General features: G+C 39.4%; 1 long non-coding RNA gene across 1 annotated transcript in view; it reads left to right on the top strand.

Moving 5' to 3' along the window:
• The window catches only part of LOC129478974 (uncharacterized), a 73347-nt gene extending 59694 nt beyond the window's left edge, over positions 1 to 13653 (top strand). The window contains exons 2-3 of the long non-coding RNA XR_008656524.2: positions 10462 to 10530; positions 13491 to 13653. This is a non-coding gene — a long non-coding RNA (uncharacterized lncRNA). The remainder of the gene's footprint in view (positions 1 to 10461; positions 10531 to 13490) is intronic.
• Positions 13654 to 20017: the final 6364 nt, after the last annotated feature.

The raw sequence follows: 20017 nt of genomic DNA, 5'->3' as shown, positions 1-20017 counted from the left end.
TTTGCAGGTATGTGTAGGGTGCATGAGAATGATTATGTTCAACATTCTCCTCTCCAGGCTCATTAAGTTGAAGTTTTCTCAACTTTTCAATAAAGTTGATTATTACTCATGTATCTATTCCCTGTCTTTCAAAATTTGATTAAAATTTGTTGTTCATTTATACCTTAAAATAATTTTTTGGTTCATTTTATTGGGAGAAGTAAAAGATGTAACTGCCTATGACCTATCTGTTGTGTTTAACCAAAGTTCACAATTTGTCTATATGTATGTGTTTTTTCTTTTTTTTGAAACGAAGTCTTACTCTGTCACCCTGGCTGGAGTACAGCAGTGCAATCTTGACCCACTGCAACGTCCAATTCCCAGTTTCAAGCAGTTCTCATGCCTCAACCTCCCAAGTAGCTGAGACTACAGGCACCCACCACCACACCTGAATAATTTTTGTATTTTTAGTAGAAATGGGACTTTGCCATGTTGGCCAGGCTGTTCTCAAACTCCTGACCTCAAGTAATCTGGCCTGCCTCGGCCTCCCAGAATGCTGGGATTACAGGCATGAGCCACCACACCCAGCCTATGTATGTATTTAGTGGTCTAAAGCCTGTCTGCTTTCCTGCTAGGAAGAGGCTGTGTCTGTTTATTCACCCACTGTATCATCACACCTGGCTCAAAGTGGGTATTCTACACATATTTGATAAATGAGGGACTACATATTGAGTGAAATGGTTTGAGGAAGAGGCCTCAGGTGGGAGCCCAAGGAGATGATGCTGGGAGACACTGATCCTGTTTTATGAAGAGCCTTGAGTACTCAGGGCAAGGAGAGCGAATTTTTTCCTGGTTGAGAGCTTGTTAGTATTTTTTCAGTGGTGGGAGAGGTAGTGATGGTAGGGTATTTTGATCAAAGCAATTTCAGAAATAATTTTTCTGGTCGTGGTATGAAGGCTAGTTTGAAAAGGGTATACATGTAGGAAATAAGATGCTATGAACTGACGAGAGCTTTTGAGAAAGGAAGAGTGGGATTGCAGAGAGTTTAAAGAGGAAAAATCAACAGGACTTTGGTTCTGATGTAATATAGGAGGTTAAAGGTGATTCTCAAAAATGCTTCCATCCGGGCATGGTGGCTGACACCTGTATTCCCAGCTCTTTGGGAGGCCAAGGTGGGCAGATTGCCTGAGCCCAGGAGTTACAGACCAGCCTGGGCAACATGGTGAAATCCTATCTCTACAAAAAATACTGGTTAAGGACATGGTGGCACGTGCCTGTAGTCCCAGCTACTCGGGAGACTGAGGTGGCAGAGTCACTTGAGCCTGGGGAGGTGGAGGCTGCAGTGAGCAGTGATCACATCACTGCACTCCAGCCTGGACAACAGAGTGAAACCCCGTCTCAAAAGCAAAATAGAACAAAACATGATGGTTGTCTTAGCAGAAAGAAAGAATATGAAAGATTTTGGGGGATGGGGGAGAGTAGATAATGGTTTTTATTTGTCATATTTGAGGCAATAAAGGAACGTCCAAGTGGAAATGTTTAGCAGGCAGTTGGCTATATCAGAGGTAGGAAATGAAAACAGGTTAGAGAGTTGTCTTGCAGAGAAATTCAAGAAGAGAATGACATGAAGAAAGATGATTACTTGCTTAAGGTCATAAAGCTGATAATTGGCAGGGCCCACACTGGAAGTCAGATCTGGCTAAACTCATGCCTCATGCTCAACCACAATAGTGTTCTGACTCTACAACTTTGTTGAGATGCAGCCAGAAGAACAGAGACTTAGCATTGGCCTTGAGGAATACTCACATTTAACAAGGCAAGTGACTTCTTAAGAATGAAGGTGCAAAATGCAATTGAAAGCTAATGAGGTATGAGGGGAGAATACTGATGCTCCAAGAATCCCCCAAAATCTGGACAGGAGGGTAGGACCTAGTACCTTGGGCCAGGCAGCTTAGCTAGGCCCATTTGGCTTTAGTGAGGGCTGAAGTCTCCCACAGGCGCCTCCTGCTTTCACTCTGAGGACTTCTCCAAGACCATCAGTTGCACTTTCTTTTCATACACTTTCCATTCTGCCCACTGCTATGGTTCAAGCCAGAGAAAACTGTGGCCAAGTAGCAATTCTGAGAACATAAGCACGGCTGACATCCTGCCTGGTTTCTTCCACTCTTGCTCAGCCCAGAGCAGCCTGAGAGAATTTTGGTGAAGTGGTGTTTGGGGATTTTCAGAAGTGCCCTTACAGGGAAGGGCTCCTGGGCTCTTCTCTCCCCTAGACCCCCTCCCTGTTGCATGCCTTTGGGTTCATGGCATGGGCTGGGGGAGGAAGAGGAAGCAGACGCCATGAGAGTGGGGGCGTGGGCATGTAGGTTGTGAAACAATATGAGAAACCTCCAGAGCCAGCAAAGAAAGTTTTATTTTTGGAATTTGGAATTCAAAGTTTTTCACACTCAACATTTCTGTGACTAGCAGGTGAGATAAAAATCTATGTCATTCCACTGGTTTTCACCTTTGTTTTAAATTATCTGATTTTAAACAGAAATTATTATCAGTCTGATATTGTTTCCTTTTCTAAAATGTGGTTTAATTTCGTAAAGAGCCGAGTAGGACGGCAGAGCTGAATCATAGGAAATGTCAGCATGCAAACTCTGCACCCGTGATTACAAAACCGTGTTCTAGTAACCTTGGTGCTCTCCTTGAAAAAGCGTTCCTTAATCCTAGGTTTTTGTTTTCAACTAGGCACATTTTCTCTTTGTTTGTTCTACCATATGATGTCTTTAATTTCATGCGAGAGAACTAATCATGGGTCCTGAGTTTGAATCCTACCTTCTCCTCTTCCTTCCTGGGTAACAGTGGGACAGTTACATAACCTCTGAGCCTTAGTTGTCTCCCTATAAATGCAAATAAGAAGATGGAGGACACACACACACACACACACACCCCCACACACACACCCACACACACACACACACACACAAACTGGCACTTAGTAGGTGCTGAAGTCTTCTTACTTCCTATCATTGGACAAGATTGGATAATTTTTTTTTCCTTTTGGCGGTCACTGACTCACCAAAGAAAAAAGAAAAAAAATCAATTTACTGTATATTGTTAAATCAAGAGAGACAATTGTGGGTGTTTGTGTTTTGGATCTTATTTTTAGACATTACAAAAATGTTCCATGCACTGGATTTTGAAATTAAGAATGAGGAAACATTATTTATATCTGAATCATAAATTACAACAAACGAAAATATTACATGTATGATTTCAGTTCTATATTACCGGTATTTAAAGGGAAGGGAGAGAGGGAAAAGGAAGGAAAGGAAAAAAAGGGGAGGTAGCAAACACACAAAATTGGCAGAGATATGAAAGACATGGCAAAGGTAAGAGACAGTGGATGTAGGTGCCATTGTTTGCAGATAAATATTTTTGGTTTTCCCCTAATTAACACTTGATCTATGGGTACTAGAGTTATGTATTTGCTGCTGTAACTTCTCTTTGAAACCCATCTACTCATCCATTCATTTATCTGCCCACCCTTTCATTTACTGTTTGATTTAATAAACAACTACTCAATATATCCTTTGTGTTTGGCCCTTTCCTAGGTGCTAGCAAGGCAAGAAATCAAGCCAATCTTGCTTTCCCAGAGCTCATAGTCTTGCAGGAGAGACAGACAAGTAAACAAATAGCAGCAGAGAATAATAACTGACTGACTTGGATTTGGGGTGGTGGAAATCCTTCATAGAGGAGGCAATTCTATGCTAAGACAGTGTGGTGGGTGGTTAAGATCATGGATGTTACAGGCAGATAGATATGGATTTAATCCCGATTTACTAGCTGTGTGGCCTTGGTCAAGGTGTTTAACCTGAGTCCTCACTTCATATTTAAATGGAGTATAAAACACAGAAACATAAAGTTTAGGTGAATTGTGATAATACACGTAAAAGCTTTGTATGTTGCTGGGCACACGGTAGACCCTAAAATTGAAACCATGATTTTCATTTCAAGATATTGGATCTTTAGTTTATTAGAGTCTTAGAGGCACTCTGGGAAAGTTGGATGGGGTTGAGAGAACGTGTCTCTGTGGAAAAAAATGGGTTATGTACTATTCCTGACTTTTCAACCCTTCTGTTGAAACTTTTCAAAAACTTTTCTGAATTACAGTAGCTCAAGTATCAATGTTGAAAGTTTTCTTTGGGGTGCACTCCCCTCTGTATTTCCTAAGGGTGGAATGAAATCAAACCAAGGGTTGGAGATTGACTATCTTTATGGTAGATTGCCTCTTGGTTAAAAGACCCTGAAACATTAACTCCTGAGATTAACTCTAAAGCATTAACTTCCAAAGCTCTTTGGAAGGCCATCAGCAACACCTGCAGCACAAAGCTGTTGTCAAGCGTGTAATTATGAGTAGCACCAAGGGTACCAAATGGTGAGGATATTCTAGGTCTCATTTCGCTCTCTTAGCACAGACACTCATATACAGGATGTAGAGAAAGCAAGTAAAACCCTAAGATTAAAATATAAATGGAAAGTAATCATTTTTTAACAAAGACCACTCTGAAGTTAGCTATTTCTTCCATAGGAATACCATTAATTACTAGGGGATAGAAGTATAATTCATATCAACTCATTGGCTCTCCTGTTTATAGTTGTTTCTTCTCATGTAATGGCCCCTGTAATGCAATGGCCAGATTTCCTCATTATCTCCTTGTGCCCATGGCCACAGTTGATTCTAAGGCAGTTGTTCTCAAACAGGAGTGTGCATCAGAATCTCCTTGTTAAAATAGAGTTCTGGATCCCATCACCAGTGCGTCTGACCCAGCAGGTCTAGGGTGGAGCTTGAGAAGTTTCATTTCAATAAGTTCCCAGGTAATGCTGATGCTGCTTATCTAGGGAGTGAGCCTTGAGAACCACTGACCTAGGAGAAGGTAACTGAGCTCTCTGTATTCTTCCAATGCACCCACCTCCTTCCATCCTCATCCCAACTCCACTTTTCACATGTTTTCCAGGTATATTTTCCACTGGTTACAAATACAATAATTTTAATAAGTACTGGAGGGGAGCTTGTCTACAGCCTGGAGAAGAAAGGGAATCAAAGTGTGAGGGGACATCAAGGTGTTCTCTAATATCAGAAATCTGTGTGTCAAAACAAGAATAGGAGGTAGATGTTTTCAACCTGCCAATTTTGCCTCCCTCAAAGGAAGACATTTTTAATAATTTTTAAATGTCTGAAAATAGGCAGCTTTTGGTTAAAGATGATGTATTAAACAAATTCATTTATCCTTGCCCCCTCTTAAATAACAACACAATGCTAGCAACTAAACTTTTGGCATAGTGTGCAGCATAAACCCTCAAGGACAAAAGGGTAGAAGGGATGATAAGAATATTGCAAATAAGAAAGCAGGTAGGCAACTCTTCCAACTGGCTTCCGTAGACCTGAGAATTCTGAGTTGTAAGCAGCAGCAGCTGGAGAGCGAGGGGATTTGCACACCAGAGCCCCAGAAAGGTTCTGGATTCTGGAACTTCTGAATGAGGTAAAATTGGGCCTAAAAGGAGGAGTGACTGAGAATCTGTATAAAGAGCAAGAGAACTTCTAGGTCCATCCTACCCACTACATCAGGTGATGTCTTCTCCTTTGCCCTGGCATGTAGCTGGAGGTTTACTCTCAGAAGGCAGTGAATCAGAAGAGCTCTGGACTGGTGGACACGAGGCACAGTTGGAAGAAGAGGTACTTTATAGAAAATGGTTGGGGAATTAAATGAAAGTCAACATATGGAAACTTTACACTTTAGTCTTCTTCCCATCTTGAGCTCCCAGAATGTTGGCCTCCAAGTGTGTGCCTTCCAGATTAGTAGCATAATGCTGAGACTTTAGAAGGTACAATCTTCTAACAATCTGTAGCTATTTTCACAAAAAGATTGAGGGAGAATGGAAGGGGTTTGTGGCACAAGAGAGGCCTGCAGAGGGTGTCCAAGCTGAGTTTAAAGTCAGCAATATTTACTGAGCAACTACTGTGTTCCAAATAAGAAGCTGTGAGCTCAGATGTTTCCCCAATAAGAAAGATTCAGTGTGCCCATCCCTCATTGAACTAGATGGGAAGGTTGGAGGAACGAACAGTGCATATAGAGGCAGATGGTAGAGAAAAGACATGCTGAGTTTGTGGAACCACAAACAGTTCAGTATTGTTGGCATGGAAAGTATAGATGTGTAGGGAGCATGGGAGGGAGAGAGGGAGGCCTGAAAGATGCTGCTTTGCTTATGTCCCTCTTTCTTTGTATGTGTTCTGTCACAATGCATATTATTTTATATGCATCTATTTTGAATCTTCATAAATGTAATCCATTCTCATTTTTAATTTTTTTCATCAACGGCATTGTTTTTTTTTACATGGAGTTCCACTCTTGTCGCCCAGGCTGGAGTGCAGTGACGCATTCTTGGTTCACTGCAACATCCACCTCCTGGGTTCAAGCGATTCTCCCACCTCAGCCTCCGCAGTAGCTGGGATTACAGGCGCCTATCGGGGGAACCCACCCCCAATATTTCAACGTAGGTTCTTTCTATTTTCCATAAGTGTCAGCCAGCTGAGAAATAAAGACTAAGAGTACAAAGAGAGGAATTTTACAGCTGGGCTGGTGGGGGTGACATCACATATTGGTAGGACTGTGATGCCCACCTGAGCCTTAAACCAGCAAGTTTTTTATTAAAGGTTTTAAAAGGGGAGGGGGTGTAAAAACAGGGAGTAGATCACATGCTTCAAAGGGCAAAAAGCAGAACAAAGATCACATGCTTCTGAGGAAACAGGACAAAGGGCAAAATGCAGAACTTCTGATAAGGGTCTAGGTTCAGTGGTGCACATATTGTCTTGATATCTTAATAGAAAACAGGATTCAAGAGCAGAGAATCGGTCTGACCAAAAATTTACCAGGATGGAGTTTCCCAATCCTAGTAAGCCTGAGGGTACTGCAGGAGATCAGGGCGTATCTCAGTCCTTATCTCAAATGCGTAGGACAGACATTCCCAGAGCAGCCATTTATAGACCTCCCCCCAGGAATGAATTCCTTTCCCAGAGTATTAATATTAATATTCCTTGCTAGGAAATGAATTTAGCGATATCTTCCCTACTTGCACATCCGTTTATAGGCTCTCTGCAAGAAGAAAAAAAATATGGCTCTTTTTACCCGACCCTGCAGGCAGTCAGACCTTATGGTTGTCTTCCCTTGTTCCCTAAAAATCGTTGTTATTCTGTTCTTTTTCAAGGTGCACTGATTTCATGTTGTTCAAACACACATGTTTTACAATCAATTTTTACAGTTAACACAATTATCATAGTGGTCCCGAGGTGACGTACATCCTCAGCTTCTGAAGGTAACAAGATTAAGAGACTAAAGTAAGACAGGGGTAAGAAATTATAAAAGTATTATTCAGGAACTGCTAAATGTCCATGAAATCTTCACAATTTATGTTCCTCTGCTGCGGCTCCAGCCGGTCCCTCCGTTCGAGGTCCCTGACTTCCTGCAATGGGTGTCTGCCACCACGCCTGGCTAATTTTTTTTGAATTTTTGGTTAAATACAAAGAGATGGGGTTTTGTCATGTCAGCCAGGCTGGTCTCGAACTCCTGACCTCAGTTGATCCACTTGCCTTGGCCTCCCAAAGTGCTGGGATTACCGGCGTGAGCCACCATGCCCGGCCAAGGGAAATGTTTTTTTAAAGATCCATCTATGTTGCTATGAAAGTAATCTAAGCCATTTCTTTGAACTCATGCCTGATATTTTATCATGTGGCTTTACTGATTTTTACCTACTCATTCTTCCAGGCGTGGTTGTCAAAGTTATTTTCCATCTCTCCCTTGACTACCCAGCACTCGCTCCAAAAAAAGAAATATAGCAATAGACATCCCCAGGAATGTCCTCTGATAAACCTATGTGAGAATTGCTTGTGTTATATACCCTGGAGAAAGATTGCTGCTATGTGCATACGGAATGAGGCTAAATATTGACAGTTTGTCCTCTAGGATGGCTGCCTTCTGGGTGGTCCACCATGGAAATGGTGGCCATGATATTCCACATTGCTGCTAATCTAGTTTTTTTCACACAGTTTTAGATTTTTGGCTAGTGCAAATGTCATTTTCTCTGGGTCCAAAATATCATTTGCACTTCTGTAATTGCTAATGATTTTGAACACCTCTTCATAAACTTGTTAGCTTTTGAGGCTTTCTCATCTGTAAATTGACTGTTTATATCCTGTTACCATATTTCTATTAATATTGGGACAGCTATCTGTTTCTTCCTGATTTGCAAAATTTTCTTATATATTTTAGATATTAAGCTCTTGTTGACTTTAGACCTTAAAGATGTATTTTTTCAATCACTCATCTATTTGTTAACTTTGTCTTCTTCAACTTTCATTATCTTGTTCATTAAACAAAAATCCTTAGTTACAATATAATCAAATTTGCCAATTTTTTATGGTTTGTGCTTTTGGAATTTTAGCTTTTCCATACCTAGGTTACAAAGACATTTTTCCATATTTTCTCCTACTAACTATAGTTTTAGCCTTCATATTTAGATTTTTAGTTCTTTTAGACTCCACCTTTTGCATGTGATGTTAGGTGGGGATTCAGATGTATTTTTCTCCACATAGTAAGTATGTCAGTCAGACCTACCCAGAAAAATGCATGCCATTTTTAGTGTTTACAACAAAAGACATTCAATGCAGGGACTTTGTTACATGAATGATGGTAGATCTGGTGAGTTAACCAGGAGATGCTGAGGCAACCCAGACCTTAGCAACAGCAAGAAGCCACTATCACTCTTAGGCTTAATAATAAAGAACAGGAGGAGCCAATGTTACTGGAACTTGGGACTACTTGGTGGAATTGGAATCCATGCAGGAGTTTTTGGAGGGAATGGAAATGAACAAAGAGATGCCGCTGCTGCCATAAATGTCATCAAATGCATGAAGAGTAGGAGAGAATACCCTGGATTATTTCTTCCTCTTTCTCTGCAGTCTTCTCCATTGCCTCCCATTGGCCTTACTGGATGAAGGGCAGGTGACAGGAGAGACTAGGAATGTAGCCTGTAGCCTGCAGCCTGTGATAGAAAGTAGAGGAGGGCAAGAACTGTATTTGGGGTCAAAGAGGCCCAGGGTCAGCACAGTGGGCTGATATTTCCCAACATCATCTGCTAGAAACTACTCTTTCCCATTGATGTATGGTGTCAAACTTTGTTATATATTAAGCCTTCAAATGTACATGAAGTCTATTTAGAATCTATCTCTAAATATAGACTAGATTCTAAATAGACTTCATGTACATTTGAAGGCTTAATATACAGACTCTAAATTAGAGTCTATTTCTAAACTCTCTATTCTGTTTGATTTGTCTATTTATCTTTTCTCATGCCAATTCTATTTTCTTTTAATTACTATGGCTTTATAGCATGTCATATCTAGTAGGGGAAATCCCCTTTATTTACTACTCTTTTTTTAAGTTGACTTAAATATTCATGGACCTTTATTCCTCTATATAAGTTTTTAGAATATTTCCATTTTTCAGCTCTTCTGTATCTATTATTGTTTTAAAGTTTTCCTCATGGAAGTCTTATGTATGTAGCAGCAGAAGAAAAAAGAAGTATAAATAGTACACTGTCTTGGAAGTCAGAAGAGTCACTTTCACTCACATTTCTAGTCATAGTAAGTCACATAGTCACACTCAATTTCAAGAGGATGAGGAAGTGCAATGTTTCTGGTAGGAGAATTGGAAATGGTTGGTGGAAAACATTAATAGCGACCAAAGTCTGCTATTCTTGTCAGCAAATATTTAGTTCACTGACCTTCTTACATGCAAAAGACAATCATGCCACCCCAAGACAGAGAGAAAACACAACAGTTCATACAACCTCTGGAATCAGCTAAAAGTCCAAAGTAGACTAGGGGATGCTAGGTGGCCTCTTTACTAGATCTGGATGTGCCTTCTCTCACTCTGGTAATTTGTAAACTAAAAGGAAGGATTTTCTATGCTCCCCTCCTCATACACATAATATACAGAGACCACAGAACCAAAATGACTATTCCCATTGGAAAGGAAAAAGAGGGGAGATACATAACTAGGTGTATTCGTAATGAAATGAAAACATGTATCCAACAAAAACAATTGTACATAAATGTTCCTAGCAGCATTTTCTATAATGGCCAAATATTATGTTAATGTTAATGTTTAACAAATGTTAAAAACATTATATTATGCTAAGTGAAAGAAGCCAGTCACAAAGGACCACATATTGTATGAATCCATTTATATGAAATGTAAGAATAAACGGGTGAATTGTATGGTATGTGAGTTATGTTTCCATAAAGCTCTTAAGAAAACAAGCAAACAAACAAAAACAAAACAAAACAAACAATTATTGGTCTACTGCAGTTTAAATGAGACATATTTGGCTGGAGCATGACTGCTTGTATCAGAGCTGAAGACTGCCTTTCAATTGCAGGTCCTGCCTCAAGATGTAGCCACCCAGATGGCATAACCTGGTGGTGACTTGAGACGGCATAACCTGGTGGTGAGTCTCTGTGTCATATATGCTCACTTATGGCCCCACAGACCACTGGGGTTATCTTGTCATTAAATCTCCCGGACTTCATTCACAAACCTGACTCTTAATTATTTCCTCTGCTGGGGATAATCTTCAAGTTACAAGCACATGTTATTACCATTATTATATTTTATTTTATTAGACTAGTAAGAAGTGTTTTACTGTTGAAAAATTGGGGCTGAATGTGATGGCTCATGCCTGTAACCACAGCACTTTGGGAGGCCAAGGCAGGAGGATTGCTTGAAGCCAGGAGTTTGAGACCAATCTGGGCAACCTAGCAAGACCCTGTCTCTACAAAAATTAAAAAAAAAAAAAAAAAAAAAAAGAAAAATTGGAAAATACTCAAAATGACAACAAAATTATTGAAAATCACTTACAACTCTGCATCTAGAAATAAGTACAGTAAATCTTTCAGGATGTATTTCAGTCTCTGAAACTGAATGGCTAAGAAAATGTAAGCAACCTTATGACAAACAACACTCCCCTTTTTACCCTAGTGTCCTGTATTAATCCCTCTTGTAGAACTTCCTACGTTTCACTATAGTTATTTTTCAGGGATTAGTAGAACAGGAGTCAATTGACTTATGTTTTAGTTCCATCTTCGATTTGCCAAATCTCCTTTTTTTTTTTTGAGATGGAGTCTCCCTCTGTCACCAGGCTGGAGTGCAATGGCATGATCTCGGCTCACTGCAACTTCTGCCTCCCGGGTTCGAGCGATTCTCCTGCCTCAGCCTCCCAAGTAGCTGGTACTACAGGTGTGCACCACCATGCCCAGTTGATTTTTGTATTTTTAGTAGAGACGGGGTTTTACCATGTTGGCCAGGATAGTTTCGATCTCTTGACCTCGTGATCTGCCTGCCTCAGCCTCTCAAAGTGCTGGGATCACAGGCGTGAGCCACTGCACCTGGCCCACCTTTTTTTTTTTTTTTTTTGTCAAAAAAAGAAGAAATTGAAAATTATGCCAATGGATTTGGAGTTTCTCCTGTAAGTGATTGGGAGCCATTGAAGGATTATAAGTAGTTGAATAAATCAAAATAGTTTTTGAGAAGGAAGTTTCCCTGGAAGCAATGATGCATGAATGTAAGTGAATGAAAATAACATTTACAGGTATGCTATTGTACTAAACTTATTATTTATGATATTTCACTTGATCCTTTTTGTACTATAGCATACGGGTAATCGTCCTAAGGACTAGGCTCTGGTTTTTTTTATCTTGCCCAAATTCCTATCTAAGGAATCTGTGGAGTTATGCCCTACAAACCATAAATTCTCATCAGATGGGTTTTATTTAACCCTATATATCGTGACTTACCCTCCAATATGATTCTGGCATAACATTATGTGACAAGGAAGTAAACATATTTTACTTTGTTTGTTTGCCATTTTTTGAAATGGTCCTGCAAAGCTGTCCTTTGTAGGGGAAAACGTGCATCTGTAAAGAATCTCTATTAACATAGCTAGATATTTTTCTTCCAGGCCCTCCCAATTCTGAAGAGATTAAGTAAGAGTCTAGCACCTTTTAAAGATCTGAATAAAAAACATTTGTCATCTGTTGTCTCTAAGGGCAGCTACTATATGACTTCAAAAGAACCTTGGTCTCCACAATCTTTTATCTTAACCCGAACATTTCCTTTCTATTGATCCCAGGTCTTTAGACAAGCTCAACCAATTGTCACTCAGAAAATGTTTAAATTTACCTGTAGCCTGGAAGCCCCGCCTCCCCTGCCCTTTGATTTGTCTGTCCTGCCTTTGTGAACCAAACCAATGTATTTCGGAAACGTATTTGATTGATGTCTCATGCCTCCCTAAAATGTATAAAACCAAGCTGCACCCTACCCACCTTGGGCACATATTCTCGGGACCTCCTAAGGGCTGTGTCATAGGCCATGGTCACTCATATTTGGCTCGGAATAAATCTCTTCAAGTATTTTACAGAGTTTAACTCTTTTCATCCACATTCCCCAAGTTAGAGATAAGAAATTTAAAACTTGGCTGGGTTAAGCAATGTGCTCAAGGACGCACAGCTAATAAGTGTTAGAGTAGGGAATTAAATCTAGCATGTCCAACTAACTGGTTTCTTTCTAGGCACAGAGGTCGGCTCAAGAGGTATTTCAGCAGTCTGGGTGGGCTCTGTTCCCATTGCATAATGAGAAATTATAATAGAAAATTTAGCAAGCTGCATTGTTGAAACAGCAGATTGGTTGATGGCTGTCCCCAGGGGTTTTTCCCTATGACTCATATACAGTTGGGTAATCCTGAGGAAAGCTCAGCTTTTACTTCTTGAAATTTAAGGTCTTGACACTCTGTAGTGATTGCAGACAGACATCTGAGTCATTGACAACAAAGAGATTAAAGGAGGGACCTTGGGTAAATCCCTTTGTCCCTGGACCTCAGTTTTCTTAACCACAAACAACTAAATGATCTCTGAAGTTTTCTTTTAAGACTCAAGGATAATACTGAGTGCCTAATGTAATGTGAAGTTCTAGGTAGAGGCTTGACGATAGCATTGCTCATTTATAGGGATTAAACAGAATGTCCACAAAGAACTGGTTGAAAATAGGCTGCAGAAATGGTACAGAAGATATGTGTTCTTAGTTACTCAACTTTTATGCATTCACTAGACTGTAAGATTCAGGTGGGGGTGGGCTGTATGCTTGTTCATCCTACATCTTAGGGGCCATCACTAGTGTCTTGTAGATAGGGAGCCAAACAATTTTGTTGAAAGAAAGAACAAATAATGCAGAAAGGCTGCTTGTCCCCCGGTATATGTTCTTCACTTCTTCCTCAATAATGCACCACCTAGAATCACCCGGATACCATAGCCCAAAACAAACTTCATTTCCCAGACTTCCTTGCAGCTAGATGTGCTCAATTCTGACCAGTGGGATGTAAATAGGACCAATGTTGACTTTTTTTTTTTTTTCCAGGAAATCTTAGAGTGAGAGGACACAATTTTCTCCTTCCAATTTCTCCTTCTGGCTGACTAAGATAAAATGGATAAATGGGTAAGATATTTGGAACTTGGACCATAAAATGGAGTTACATGTCGAGAATGGCAGTACAATGAGAAGCATGGTGTCTAGGTTATCTGACAATAGTCCAGCCTCTAGGCAGGCTTTTAACTGTGTATGTTTATATAAGCATGAGAGACAGATATATTTCTATTTTGTTTAAAACACTCTTATTTTTGGTTTACAAATTGTTGTAGCTGAACTTAATACATGGGAACATTTTCAAAAGAGGGCTGGGCACATTGGCTCACTCCTGTAATTCCAGCATTGGGAGGCAGAGTTGGGAGGATTGTTTGAGGCCAGGAGTTTGAGGCCAACTTGGGCAACATAGTGAAATCCTGTCTCTACAAAAGACTTAAAAATTAGCTGGGCATGGTTGCATATGCCTGTAGACCCAGCTACTTGGGAGGCTGAAGCAGAAGGATCACTTGAGTCCAAGAGGTTGAGGCTGCCATGAGCTATTATTGCACCACTGCATGCCAGCCAAGGTGACAGAATGACACAGTCTCAAAAAAAAAAAAAAAAAAGAAAGGAGTACACAACTTTCATAATTTTTCTTTCAAGAACAGCTAATAAAAATATTTTGGGCTTGCCTACCATAAATTTCACAATCATGTATGGTAGATTTGATTTTGGGTGATGATCAGGGAGTGCCTACCTAGTTGGCCACTAGTTAATTTTTGCAGAAATACAGGGTTTGCTTGATCAACAACTTGAATATTTTATACTAAGTGTCTAAACTAATCCTTTTATTTTCATTGAAAACTTTTACATTTCCATTTTTTACATGAGGTTGTTCATATAAAACCAATTCATTTCTGTGAATGGAGTGAGGAAAAGATCTAATTTTCTTTTGAAAAAAGGGATAGCTCGCCGGGCGCGGTGGCTCACGCTTGTAATCCCAGCACTTTGGGAGGCCGAGGCGGGCGGATCAAGAGGTCAGGAGATCGAGACCACGGTGAAACCCCGTCTCTGCTAAAAAATACAAAAAAATTAGCCGGGCATGGTGGCGAGCACCTGTAGTCCAAGCTACTTGGAGAGGCTGAGGCAGGAGAATGGCGTGAACCCGGGAGGCGGAGCTTGCAGTGAGCCGAGATCACGCCACTGCACTCCAGCCTGGGTGACAGAGCGATACTCCGTGTCAAAAAAAAAAAAAAAAAAAAAAAAAAAAAAAAAGATAGCTCATTATTCCAAACCACTTAATTTATAGCATGTATATGCATATTTTTGCTGCCGATTTAAAATATACATTTATCAAATGTTAACTACTTATATAAACATTAATATTTGAAGGACAATGACTAGGAATTTTATGAATTTCATAAAAAATATAAATTCACAGATCCAAGATACTCAATAAACCTCAAGCTGAAATAACACAAAGAAAGCCACACAAAAACCCATATTAATTAAATTCCTGAAAACAAGTGAAGAGAAAAACCTTAAAAACAGAAAAAATATGTATAAAGAAACAAATATACAAATTTAATTTCCCCTCAGAAACTGTGTATTTCAGAAGAATGGAGACACATCTTTAAAGTGCTAAAAGAAAGAAATTATAAACTTAAAATTGTATATCTGACCAAAACATTATTCAAAATTAAAGGCAAAATAAATTTTTTTTCTGGAAAAAGAAAACCCAGAAAATTTGTGGCTAGGAGACCTGCATAACAAGAAATGTTTTTTAAAAATGTAAGTCCTTAAATGGAAGAAAAATAAGTGATGAAAACTTGGATCTACACACAAAAATAAAAAGCTCCAGACATGGTAAATATAAAATACTTTTTTATTTGTTAAATTTATATAGTTCTTAAAAATAATTGATTGTTTAAAGCAAAAATCATACCAATGTATTGAGAATTTTAACCTATGTAAGAATAAATTTTATAATATAGCTTAAAGTATATTAGGAAGTGAATACTGTTGCAAGGTTTTAAATTTATATGTGAAGTGATATGATGTTAATTGAAAGTAGACTGTGATAAAATTAAGATGCTTGTTATGAACCTTAGTAAACACAGAAATAAGCAAAAAATTGTATCATATAAGTCAATAGTGGATTTAAAATAGAATGTTAGAAAATACACAATTAATTCAAAAGGAGGTAGGAAAAAAGAAAAAGGGGAAGAAAGAGCATATGGGATAAATGCAAAACACATAACAAAAAGATAAATTTAAACCCAATTATGTCAATAATTATATTGAGTATAAATAGTCTAAACGCTCCCATTAAAAGGCAGAGATTTCAGACTGGATAAAATGTAAGACCAACTATATGCTCCTTATAAGGAAACTATTTATAAATATGCAGATAAGTTAAAATGAAAAGTACTGAAAAAGATACAATATGCACATACCAATCATAAGAAAGATGGACTGGACATATTAATATCAGGTAAAGTAGAATTCAAAGGAAGGAATATTATCAGGACTAAAGAGGGATGCTTTATAATGATGTGAACATCAAGAAAACATAACCATCCTAATTTGTACCCAATTAACAGATAAAATACATGAAACAAAAATGAACACAACTTGAAGAAGAATTAGACAAATTCACAATTATTTTTGTGGTTTCCAACATTCCTTTTCAAGTAGTTGACAAAAAAAGACAGAAAATCATCAATTATAGAAGAATTGAACAATATCAACCAAATTAATCTAATTGACATTGATAATAGAACTCTCCACTCAACAACTGTGGAATTCACATTCTTTGAAGAGCTCATGAAACATGTACTAAGGTAGACTGTACATTGGATCATGAAATAATTCTCAATAAATTTAAAAGAACTAAAATCAGGCAGTGTAAGAGCATATTATGTATCAATAGTAGAATTAAATTAGAAATCAAAAACAAAATGATAATACCCAAATTATCATTTTTTTGTCCAAAAAACGACACACTTCTAAACAATCCATGGGTCCAAAAAGATGATACAAAGGAAACTAGAAAATATTTTGAACTGTAACTTAGAATTTTATCTATAAATGTTAACATTAGAAAAGAAAAAAATTAAAAATTAAGCTTCTACCTTTAAGCACTGTGATAGCTGCTTCCCTCAAATTTTGATATGTTGTGTTTCATTATCATTTCATTCAAAATGCTTTCTAGTTTCAATTGAATAATTGAAACGATATTGCATGTTGTGGGGAGTGACAGAGATCAATGTCACCCTTAAAGACCTAAAGGACACAGGTTTGGTGGTCTCCATCATATCTGCATTAATTCATCAGGTGGTTCCCTACAAAATCCAGGTGGTTTCCGGAAAATGACACACAGTACTACAAACTCAGCATAGTAGGAAACTTTATTTCAGCTGTTTTACAAGATGTTCCATGTTTAATAGAATAAATTAACAAGGTCTGATATATGGCGTGTAGCCACTGGTATGACAAACGTGTTCTTTTCCATTCCTGTTAGAAAAGGGAATGAAATGCAGTTTGTATTCACTTGGAGCATACAACAGTATATGTTTAGTCTTACCTCAGGGCTATGTTAACTCTTTTGACCTCTGTCATAATGTAAGTCTGAGGAAATCTGAACCATCTGGACATTAGAAAAAATATCACACTGGTGTATTTATGATATCATGATAATTGGGCGATATAAGCAAGAACTGTTAAGTACACTAGAGGGGCTGATAAGACATGCACTTCAGGGAGTAGGAGATAAATCCTATGAGGATTCATAGGCCTACTACATCAAAAAAGTTCTTAGAGGTCTAATTTCTTGAGTATGCTCAGACATTCCCTCCAAAATATAGTTAGAATGATTGCATCTCATACTTCCCACCACAAAGAAGGAAGCATATCTGCCCTCTTTGGGTTTCGGAGGCAGTATATTCCACACTACGAATATTACTATTGACTGATACAAAAGGCTTCTGGGTTTGAGGGGAGCTTGCAGCTAGAAAGTGCTCTACAGCAGGTCTAGATTTTGGTGCAAGAGGCCCTGATGCTTGGACCATAAACCGCAGCAGGCTTTATAGTATTGGAGACATGGCAGGAAAATGGCAAACTTCATAGGCGAATCATAGTGTAGCACAACTATGCCATTTGCAATGGAGAATTACACTCCTAGAAAGACAGTTCCTGTTTTTCTACTTGGAAGCCCATGTAGAGAGTACACTTTACCGTGGGTCAAGTGACCTTGTGGCCAGCACTGTCATCATGAAATGAGGTCCTGATTTCTGTCAGACTCATCAAGTTATAAGGTTGTGTGGACCCAGTAGCAATCCATTGTAAGGCAGAAGTAGTAAGTGTGGGATAATAAGTACTAAGGCCTGAGTCTACCTACACATAAGCTACAGAAACATGTGACTCAGATCCCCATGCCATCTACCTTCATTGCATTAGCATCTCTCCCTTAGTTTACACCTATGGATGCATAAGGGCAGGTGGATGGTGATGAGGAAGTCTCTTATGATAAGCTCAGGAAAGAAGTAAAAACCTCAGCTTGCTTTACTGATGGGTGGCTTGGTACACAGAAGCAAGCTAAGATGGACAACAACTGCATTATACCCTTACCCAGGAACGGCCTTAGAAAACAGCAGTGAGGGAAAGGCCTCTCACTGGGAAGAGCTTTGAATACCTGTCATCCACTTTTTAATGGAAAGAGAAGTGACTCAAGTTTCAAATATGTATAGACTCATGGGCAGTAGGAATGGCTTGGATAGTTGGCTAGGGGCCAGGAAGGAGAAACATTGGGAGATAAACATGGAGTGGAATCATGAGGCTGAAACTATGGGGATGGCAGGAAATAAGAAGATTTTTGTATTACATGTAAAACCAAGTAGATGAATTGACTCAGGAGGTTGGTGTCAATAGCGTGTCACTAGCCATTTCAATGCTGGCACAATGGGTTTATGATAGAAGTAACCATGGTGGCAGGGAAGGAAGCTATAAACAAGTCCAACTGCATAGCTTCTGCTTACCAAGATGAATCAAGCTACAGCCATTGCTCAATGTTCAACCTGCTAGCGAAAGAGAACAATACTGAGTCTCAGACATGGCACCATCCCTCGATGATACTAATTCTCCAACTGATGGCACATTGACTACATTGGATTTTTTTTTTTTTTTTTTTGAGACGGAGTCTCACTCTGTTGCCCTGGCTGGAGTGCAGCGGCACGATCTCAGCTCACTGCAAGCTCTGTCTCCCAGGTTCATGCCATTCTCCTGCCTCAGCCTCCTGAGTATCTGGGACTACAGGCGCCCGCCATCACGCCCAGCTAATGTTTTGTGATTTTAGTAGAGACGGGGTTTCACTGTGGCCAGGATGGTCTCAATCTCTTGGCCTCGTGATCTGCCCACCTCGGCCTTCCAAAGTGCTGGGATTACAGGCGTGAGACACCGTGCCCGGCCGACTACACCAGATTTCTTTCACCTTGAAAGGGCCAGTGATTCATTTAGACAGAAATGGCACATATTTCAGTTGCAGCCTTGTTTTTCTTGCCTGTAGGACCTCACCTGGTATCACCATCTGGATACTTATAGCCTGTTTGGTCCGTTGACACAGGATCCCATATAACATTGTATCAGACCAAGGGACCCACTTTGTAGAGAGAAGGCATAGTAAATTTACTTGTCATATCACATTCTATGCCACACAGAAATTGCCAACATAACAGAGTCACAGAATGGCTTATTGAAGAAATAGATTAGGCACTATCACCTTCCAAGATGTAGTGTATGCCCTAAATCAATGACTTTTATATGTCATGGTGTCCTCAATAGGTAGAATACATGGATTGGTAATTAAGGGAGTGGCATTGGGAGTATCTTCACTTGGAGTGTTTTGCATCCCATTCTGGTGAATCTGAATTGTAACTGTTTAGAGGTCTTGGTTTCCAGAGGGGAATGCTTTCAAATGAATACAGGGAGAGACCCACTGAATTATATATTACAACAGTTTCCGGGGCATGTTGAGCTCCTTGTACCAAGGCATCATCAGGTAAGATGAGGAGTCTCCATCCTGATAGGAGTAATTAATCCTGATCATAAGGTAGAGGTGTGGTTGCTGTTATTCAATGGAGGTAAGAAGGAATGTTTGTCATCCAGGTAATCCAATTTGGCATCCTCTTAGTGTTTCTTTGCCTTATCTTGACAGTAAAGGGACAAGTGCAGCAGTCACTATCTAAGCAGGGCATGGTGACCATGGCCTCAGACTTTAGGAATAAGGATCTGGGTCATACCATCAGGTTATCTACCAAGACTAGCAGCTATTCTAGCTGAGGATGAGGGAGACCTAGAATGCATAGAAAACTGGGCATAAATATCATGTAAAGCCCCACTACAAACTGTATTGTGGTAGGGTACGGTTTTCCCACAACCTTCTAGATCCTGAAGAAATGCTTCCCAGACTTATATGAAGACGTGGATCCAAGCAGCAAAAGCAGTGGACTCTGGTGGATGCTGTGATATGCTGCCCAGATCTCCTT

Source organism: Symphalangus syndactylus, chromosome 3 (genome assembly GCF_028878055.3).
Source record: "Symphalangus syndactylus isolate Jambi chromosome 3, NHGRI_mSymSyn1-v2.1_pri, whole genome shotgun sequence".
NCBI lineage: Eukaryota > Metazoa > Chordata > Mammalia > Primates > Hylobatidae > Symphalangus > Symphalangus syndactylus.
This window is presented reverse-complemented; position numbering and strand designations above follow the sequence as displayed.